Raw genomic sequence first — 9,590 nt, 5'->3', positions numbered from 1 at the left:
CTAGGCTGAAGAGGAGCACTGAGAAAATGAAGCTATCAGAAGCACAAGTGGTCACTTTGCTTTGTGATGGGCCCGTTCTCCTACAGCACAATAACTCATAGGTGTCACCTTAGAGGCAGTGTTGTCTTCTCTTGTATATTGGACATTCTCTGTAAATATGTCAGAGAAGGTCCTCGAGGTGGTCACCAAAGATTTCACTTTAAATGATATCTTCTACTCCACAGATGTTAGGTCAATTCATTCTTTCGCTGCCTCTGAATCATCCAAGGCTCTGAATCTTCTGCCATGCCCTCTCCCTCATTTCCTTTCCCCCTCATTGTTGCTTATCATAACTCATTACATTTAGTGAGAGAAGACCATACAGAACTCCTATAAAGGGCAAATGAGGGGGGAGAAGCAGAGCAGACCCAGTTCTTCAAGGAGCAAGTTCAGTGGAACTGTGATGCTTAACCTTGGGATGAATGTGAAGAGAAGCCCACCTCTCTATGTTTCTTGGCCTCTTGAGTAAGTCCATTCATGCTCACACTTACCACATAGAGAAGGGGCCATGGCACAAGTCTCTATAGATTATGTATATGAACATGGGGTGGAGAGGGTCAAAAATTCTCTACTAGATTCCATTAGAGTAGAATAGCTTTGATTATTATTTAAATCAAGTAATGGTCATAGTCTAGATGTACAGAAAAGACCCACAGCTATAGGACAGCTCCCTAAGAGAACTTTCTTTTTGTATAGAACAGATGAAAGAAATTCATATTCATCATCTATGGAGTAGCTGACTCACTGGTGGGTAGAAAGGTGGCCTGAGACCAGAGATACAGAGTAGACACCTTTAGAAGTACAGGTAATGCTAATGGACATGGCAGGAAGAACAGGTCACAGTCAAATGCTATCAATGTTTTCAGTACTTTTTCTGGAAAAATTCCTAAAATTCCTAAGGGCACTTATAAGCCCTCTGCCTCTTTAGAGGTGAGCTCAGTGCTACTTCTGGGTTCTTAAGGCAAGTGTGCCCTGTAAACACCAAAGTCTTGTATTTTTCACTCTCAGCCAGCACTGGCTGTCCTGAGTGGGATTTTTTCCCTTTCCTAAATGAAAGGGACTTGTTTTCAGGAGAAGTGTCCTTTAAACATCCAGCTAAAACTGGAGTAATTTTTTTGCATGAATGGCTTTTTACAGCTAGGTCTAAAGCAGAACAAAACTTGTATTAAACTAAGTGCTACTTTACATATCTTATTTCAAGGGAAATGAAGGATTTATTGCCGTGTAAATGACATACACTGATTTCTTTCTTGTTGGACATTACATGTCCCTTTATCTCTAGGCTGATACTGTGCAGCAAGCTTTCAATATCTGGAAAATCAGCTGGTACCTACTTCTGTGCACTAGTAGGACATTATGTTCTTAGAGGGGAATTTTGCAAATGAAGTTTGGGTGCTGTTGTAACTGATTTCCAACCCCCCAATCCCTAAGCTTTCTGTACTAAATATCTGTAAAGTGATTATATCTTGTCTGATTCCATGTGTTTGTGTGTATTTCCCAATGTTTGTATAAATATATTGGCCATCTGGGGGTTAGCTGGGTGATGGCACCTGCTTAACAATGGTATATATGGCATAGGGGACACATGTGATATGTGTGCACAACTGTTTAGGGGGATGGTGATGAACAAGGGCATGGCTTCTACTGGAGAAAGTTTAACAATGGGTAGAGTGTGGCCAAGTCATCATTCCATGGTGAAGACCATGACTGAAACAGAGTCCAGATATGTTCACCTAGTTCTCACAATGTTAATTTAAATTGATCACTCCTTAGTTCTATTTTTAATAGCAGTTTTTGTTCATGGCTATTGTTTAGTTTCTTCCCTTGGTCACCGAGAAGCGCTCATCATGCTTGCTTCTGGCTATTTGGATTCCAGAGTTTATGACATAGAATGTGGCATTAGCAGTCTAGGTTTAACTCACAGCATCTCTTTCTTTAAGGAACTATTTCTTCCATTTTTTCCCCCTTTTTTTCACAAACAAATTCTACTGGATATGTTATTGTTACATCCTGGCAAGTTTTGGAAAGTCAATCTAGTTAAAATGATGACCATGTTTGCTTTTGGAGAAGAGTCATAGTCTTAAGTAAAACTCTCTTGGGAAGGTGTTCTTTATGCAAAGCCACACAGAAATAAAATTGTAAATGGAACAACTTGGTGACATACACCCAGGGTAGAGGTGTGCTCTGTTCATATGAAGAGATGTATGGAAAGGCAGTGCCCACCCTTCCTCTATTCCCCATTCAACCCTTCCTTCCTCCTCAACCTCAAAAGAAAACAAAAAAATATTTTTTTAAACTGTATCAATAATTTATGTTTAATACAAAAGGATGATTGAGTGGTATCACCAAAGGTCATTTCTCCCATGGCACATGTTCTTCATCCTCAGCCCCATTCCTCACCACCTCATCACTCTTCACCCTCACTCCCACCCAAAGCAAACATGTGTTTCCATTGGAATCTATGGGTGTTGGAGTTCAATGTGGGGCAGAGATTTAACACTAACAAAAACCATCCATTATTCACTTCAAGTGATTAATTACTGTAAGAAGATAAACTCTTGGATTTTGTTTAAAAACATTTTATACATATATATGTATATATGTGTGTGTATGTATTGACATAGGTATGTCTATGCACATGTACATGTATATATGTATATATCCATCTCAATATAAATATATCATATGTGAGAGTTGTAAATACTCCTTGGTCATATGTCTGTCTTCCTCATAGTATCATATCGTCAATGTTATGTTAACAACTCCATTTATTGATTGATGAGATCATGTGTAAACCTGTATCCTCCTGACATAGTTTATGTAGGGTATCTTCTCAAATAAAGTATAAAAGAGCAATGCTTTTGGTTTATTTGGACTCATTGTGTTGAATTTAAAGGTAAGTTGAAATTTGGATACCTCCCTATGTATGCAAATGTCATGGAAACAAAAACCATTTTGAAAATAGGCACTCTCTTTTGCTAAGGGTAAAAAGAACTTTGATGATTATTAACATGGCCCACAATATGACTACTGGGTTGAGATGCATGGTTGAAGAACTGCATATGTGCACTTATCATGAAATAGGGCCCAAGGAAAGGATTAAATACCTCCAGCTCTAGTTCATAATGAAGCCCTGTCATTCCATATCCTGCTCATTCAACATACCTTTTGCAATTAGTTAAGTTCCTAAGGCGGGGAAAATATGTTATTTTTTTATAATCTTTACTTTAAAGATTTATGAATCTTTCTCATAATTACTTTAAAACTCCTTCTCTTTTTCCTCGTAAAGTTTCATTCCTTTCTGTACATCTTTCTTCACTTCATATGATATTTTCTACAATGATATTTCAAGACCTGTTTTAGTAACTTCTTTCAAAAATATTGATGGGTTGTGGGGCTGGAGAAAGGGTGTGGGAGATAGGCATGGAATGCACAGGAAATAATGAGACTCACTGTTGTGCATAAATGCATACTGATGAAGAAACTTGCAAGGCAAGTTTTTTTCCATGTTAACACTATTTACAATTTTAGACTAGGTAATTCTTTTTGATGTTGAAATTTGTGAAATACTTTTTTTTTAAAGCTTTACTAATACATATAATTAGTTTTGATTAATCTGGATAATTCTTTTTTGTTAAGAAGTGTCCTACACATCATGATAAAATTTAATGAGCACAAAAGTTATCAGGGTCCCTTTCCCTTCCCTAGTATGTAATGATCAAATATTTCTCCAAACACTGCCATGTCCTCCCTGGGGTGGGGACTCTACCAGTTGAGAACCAGTGCTTTCACTGCTCAGTCTGATCATGTGCTATTGTATGGCATTAGAAAAGGAATCAAATTCAGAAAAGGTTCACTACTTTTCTGTAAAGCCCCAACCATTTTAGATCAGCTGCTCAGCTATTCTCCAGACAAATCTGTCTCTTGTCCTTAAACTTATCTCCCTTTAAAGATTGCTCCTGAGAACTTAGCTACAGCACCACGTTTTAATTGTAAATAGTAACAGAAATACCTTCCATAGCTCCATATACCAAACTGTACTCAACCCTAGAATATTTGTCCATATCACTTTTCATAATATGAATAATTAGCATATTGTTAATCCCAATAGGATCAGAGTTGCAGGAAATGAGAATAACTTTTTAAAAAAAAAACATTTTTTATTTGTTTATTTGAGTGAGAGAAAGAGACAGGGAATGGGTGCACCAGGACCTCTAGCCACTGCAAATGAATTCCAGACACATGTGCCTCCTTGTGTATCTGGCTTATGTGGGTCCTGGAGAGTTGAACCAGGATCCTTTGGCTCTGCAGGCAAACACATTAATCGCCAAGACATCTCTCCAGCCCATGAACAACTTTTTCAAAGCTGTGTCCCTGTGAAAGACGCTGGTACACCTAAGGGGTAGAAACTTTTTAAAAAGATCTTTTAAAGATTTTATTTATTTGTTTGAGACACACACACACACACACACACACACACACACACACACACGCACACACACACACAGAGAGAGAGAGAGAGAGAGAGAGAGAGGGAGGGAGGGAGAGAGGGAGAGAGAAAGCGCGTGAGAGAGAATGGGCCTTGCCATGGCCTCCAGCCACTGCAAATAAACTCTAGGTGCATGTGCCACCTTGTGCATCTGGCTTATGTGGGACTAGCCATGCTCCTTAACCCCTAAGCCATCTCTCCAGCTGAAACTTTTTTTAAAAATTTTTTCTTTCGTTTTTATTTTTCTTTATTTGAGAGCAACAGACAGAGAGATAAAGAGGCAGAGAGAGAGAGAGAGAGAGAGAGAGAGAGAGAGAGAGAGAGAGAGAGAATTGGTGCACCAGGGCCTCCAGCCACTGCAAACGAACTCCAGACGTGTGCGCCCCCTTGTGCATCTGGCTAACGTGGGACCTGGGGAATCAAGCCTCCAACTGGGATCCTTAGGCTTCACAGGCAAGCGCCTAACAGCTAAGCCATCTCTCCAGCCCCGAAACTTTTTTTTTTAATTACACTATCATGCTTTCTTAATAGCTCTTACGAAATCATACAATTATTTGTAAGGTCCAAAGTAGATCCCTTGCATGCTTAGGACAGAAATCACTAGCAAATAAATTTCATTAGATGAGTAGGTAGAGCTTACATTGTTTGTCCGGACAAAAGCTAATTTTTTGCACAATGCTGTGAACACAGTGCATGCTTAACGGCCATTTGTTCAGTTGTACTGGGTCATGCATTCTCCACGGTCTGCACCTTATTTAAAGGGTTACCACTGAGTTGCCATGGGCCCAACTCGTGGGAAGTTTATACAAATTTCATAACAGCCAGTCAGCATGGGAGTTGCAAGGAAACATGAATTCTCCTGGAATGCAAATTTAGTGCTACGAAAGCTGGCTGGTTTCACCCCTCCCTGCATCTGGTATCTTCAACCTCATTTTTCTCCAGGAGTCTTTCTTCCTCTACACAAAGGCCAAGGTCACTATGGTGTTTTACATTTGCACTTTTGAATGCCCACATCCTCTCAGGACTTACTATCTGCCACCTATATTGGAACCATGATTCAAGTCTGGATACAATCAAAGACTTCTAAGTATGGAAGGTCCTTGATAAATAATACTCAACTCCTACCTATAGAGAAGGATGTTAGGTATGCAAAACTGGAACCAACCTCCCAAATACATGCATATTCCAAAGCTGGAAAGCATTGACTGATAAACCATTTTATAAAGACAGCATGATTCTAAAATACCAACATCACAGTGGTGGCACAAAGGAACAACGGCCTAACTAAAATACTTTGTAAATGTCCTGCAGGTTATGAGATTGTGAAGAACTCCTGAGCCACAAGAAAGTTGATGTCTAAGGTAAACTTAGCAGAGGTCTTGAACTGACATAGGAATGAGTCCCCAAAAATGCTAGTTAAGGGCTGGAGAGATGACGTAGAATTTGAGGCACTTGCCTGCAAAACCTAAGGACCAGGTTTGGTTCTCCAGTACTCACATAAAGCCATAAACATATAGTAGCACATAAATCTGGAGTTCCTTTGCAGTGGCTAAGGCCCTGGCACAACCATTCTCTCTCTCTCAAATAAATAAGTGTTTAAAAAAAAAAATCTTTCAGGCTACAGAGATTGCTTAATGGTTAAGGCACTTGTCTGCAAAGCCAAAGGATCCAGGTTCAATTACCCAGGACCAACATTAGCCAGATGCACAGGTGGCACATGTATCTGGAGTTCATTTGCATTGGCTGAAGGCCCTGATCTGCACTCTCTTTCTCTCTCTCTCTCTCGACTTCTTTCTCTCTGTTAAATAAATAAATAAATAAATAAATCTTTCATTAAAAAAGGTGATTAAAAATGCTACTTGATCCTCTCAGAACTCATTCTCTAGTTATTTTGTAGCATAGTACAGCCCTCTGTCCTGGGCCATCCTCTGTTCTTTGCTGCTGTTGGGACACTCAAGGTTATTTGGCTATTAACCAGGGAGATGTTCTATTTTAGCCTCTTCCTGCCTCCATCACCAAAGCTATGAATTATTCAAATCACCAGCACAGGACTCAGCAGAGGGTCTAATTACTGACCTGCTTGCCACTTGCTGAGGATCTGTAAGAGCCATGGTATGACTATAAAACAGCCAAGTGGGGAGAGGCGGAATCTCTGGAAAGTAGTATGGGAATCTCATGCTTGCTAGGGAAAGCTAGATGCTGTAGTTGTGGAAAGAAATTTGCAGGACAAAGCCATCTTCCAGCATTGTATTATTGCCAGATAGTTGGGAGAAACACAGTCCCTGGATACTGGCTCATCTCTGTGATTGTCCTGTCATAGTTCTTTTCACCTCAAAGTTCTGAGAACATTCACACCCTCCTTTTACCACGCATATTCTACTAGTCTTTGTGGCAAATGCCAAGAAGATTGAATGAGGCCACAGGGGTGGGGGTTGCCAAGGCATGATAATAAGCATGTGTTTTGTCATGTGCTCTGTTTCAAGCTCAAGGTGTATTAACATTTCCATCTTATAAATGTGCTAATCGGGTCTCAGAGGTTTTGATAACATGTCCAAGTCTACCCAGTTAATTGGAGCAGAACCAGGGTTTGAAGCCAGCAGTTTGTTTTAACACACATGTTCTTAACCATGACTCGATTTTTTTCTACCCAGAATCACAGTGGAGGTTTCAGCCTGCCCAGTCTCCCGCCCATAATAATTCTAATAAGTATACTGTGGAAGACACATATCTTTTTGCATAATCACCCATCCACCCAAATATGTCATTGAGCTAGGGGCACTCTTGGGATGAATGTAAGGCAGTGTGCTAGCATCTGATGGCTAAAGAGTAATAAGACCTTTCCTCTATTCCCCGTCTCCCTTCCTGTGTCACACTCTGGATCTCATGGTGAACAGAAGTAATTCAGGCTGCTAAGAGCAAGGGAATCGGGTGCAGAGAGAGGAAGACAAGGACAGTATTTCTATCCATGACTTGAATGATGGACAAGAGTGTTTGATAAAGAGATTCCCCTGGGCTTCCCCTGGAACACAGCCAATTCTCACTTGTTGTGCCCTGGGGCTATGCGTGGGAAGTGCTAGGGTTTTGAGATATAATTTATTAGAGTTCTCTGGGAGCCTTGGTGTTTTCCCCCCCTGAGTTTTATATTCCAGGAGGAAATGAGAACTCTTCTCGCAAACCCTTGTGCACACAGCACACAAGACCTAGAGAGCAGTGCACACCTCGATCCTGATCTGACATCCTTAGGTCACTACATCCCCTGCTCAATTCCCATCTCATAGAGATGCAACAAGCTGCGGCCTCCTGCTACATAATAGAAAGCTCCACTGGCAGAGTTATGCGCAATGGGACTGATCATAAATATGATTTATGGAGTCAGTTCATTTACTGCCTTTAACGCTGGCCCCAGCTGCCCAGAGTTTGACTGACAATATCTGTTTATTTATTTCTCACTATATAATATCTGACTTCACATTATAAATTCCTCTGATTGGAATTTCATGGCATCTGCTCTGATAGTTATGGATGGCATATTAATTAAGAACTCTATCCTTTTTGGGATCAGCTGGGCACTGAACTTTTGGTTGTATCTGTTATAGTGAAGCTAGGGCCTGACATCCCCACAGCAAGAGTACTATAGTATTAAGTCTCATGTTGCATGTTGTGGTGGACACCTGTCTATATGCTACACATAGGTCTCCTACGATGAACATCTGTTATATTCAGAACCAGCGGAAATCAATGGGAAAAAAATAATTCAGTCAATATGGGGTCTGACCACTGAAAAGTAATCTAGAGAAACAAGACAGTTCCCTGTGGATTATGGCAACCGTGCCTCCTCCTCTTCCTCCTCCTCCTCCTCCTCCTCCTCCTCCTCCTCCTCCTCCTCCTCCTCCTTCTTCTTCCTTTAGAGCCTTCACCAAATGACTACTAGCTTCCACTAACGGAGTTGGGCTTAGGTTCATGCAAAGAGAAGAGAGTTGGATTCAGGTATCTTTACATGATATTTCCATCATGTTTAAGCTTTCATATTTCAAGCACAGGCAGAGGAGTGAGGGTGGGAAAGTTATTGTGGAACAACACCACCCCTGTACTAAATGAAGGGTTGGCCAACAGAGACACTTGGAGAGTTATGATAGTGTTTTTCCTCACTCTACAAATGCAATCTTCCATCTAGAAATGATTACTTGGACTACTTTTCTGAGAGAAATAGTGATTTATTTTCATGTTTGAAAATATCTTATGACAATTTTACATGTTTTTATCCAGAGAAATGTGGTTGCTTTACTGCTGCTTAGACTCCTCTCAGGTCCACTCCCCATCAGCCTGTTCTACAGTCGAGCTACAGCAGAGCTAACAAGGTCTCAGCCTTGGCCTTTCTCCAGTCCTCACATACAACTCCCTGACAAAGAAGCTGACACTCATTAAGCACCTCTGTGCACCAGACATTTCCATGGACCCTCACGGAATCATCATAACTACCCCCCACATGAGATCTGTTTCTGTGTCTTTGCCTTACCAGATGAGGTAGCTGAGGCTTAGGGAGGCTGAATTTCATTAATTTACTTTTCAAAGAATATAAAACAAGTTGAGGCAGGAACAAAATTGAAGCCTACGTTAGTATGACTACAAAGAAAATTTTATTTTTACTTGGTATTCCCAATGAGAATTTTTTTCAAAGAAAACTGATCTATTTAGCAGTACTCTGTGCATCAGACAACTAAGAAGGGAAATGGCTCTCATTTTCTCAATGCCTACCTAACCCATTAACCAACTAGGGATCTTAGGCAAGTCATTTAACTCCTCTGTATGTGTATTTTCTCATGTTAGAAAATACCAACTCATATCTATATTCTGTGGTTAGAGTATGAAGTCATGTGAAGATATTCCCAGTGACTAAAGAGTAGGACTCATTCATCATTATCATCATTATTAATACCACCTGTTGTCAATATCATTATCATCTTCCTCATCAACTTCAAAGTGTTCTTGATGTCCCATGCCTCTTGCTGAGAATGCAATGCCCTATAGCTGGGCTTGGCTACACTGGTTTTTATGTATGAAG

Source organism: Jaculus jaculus, chromosome 3 (assembly GCF_020740685.1).
Source record: "Jaculus jaculus isolate mJacJac1 chromosome 3, mJacJac1.mat.Y.cur, whole genome shotgun sequence".
NCBI lineage: Eukaryota > Metazoa > Chordata > Mammalia > Rodentia > Dipodidae > Jaculus > Jaculus jaculus.
This window is presented reverse-complemented; position numbering follows the sequence as displayed.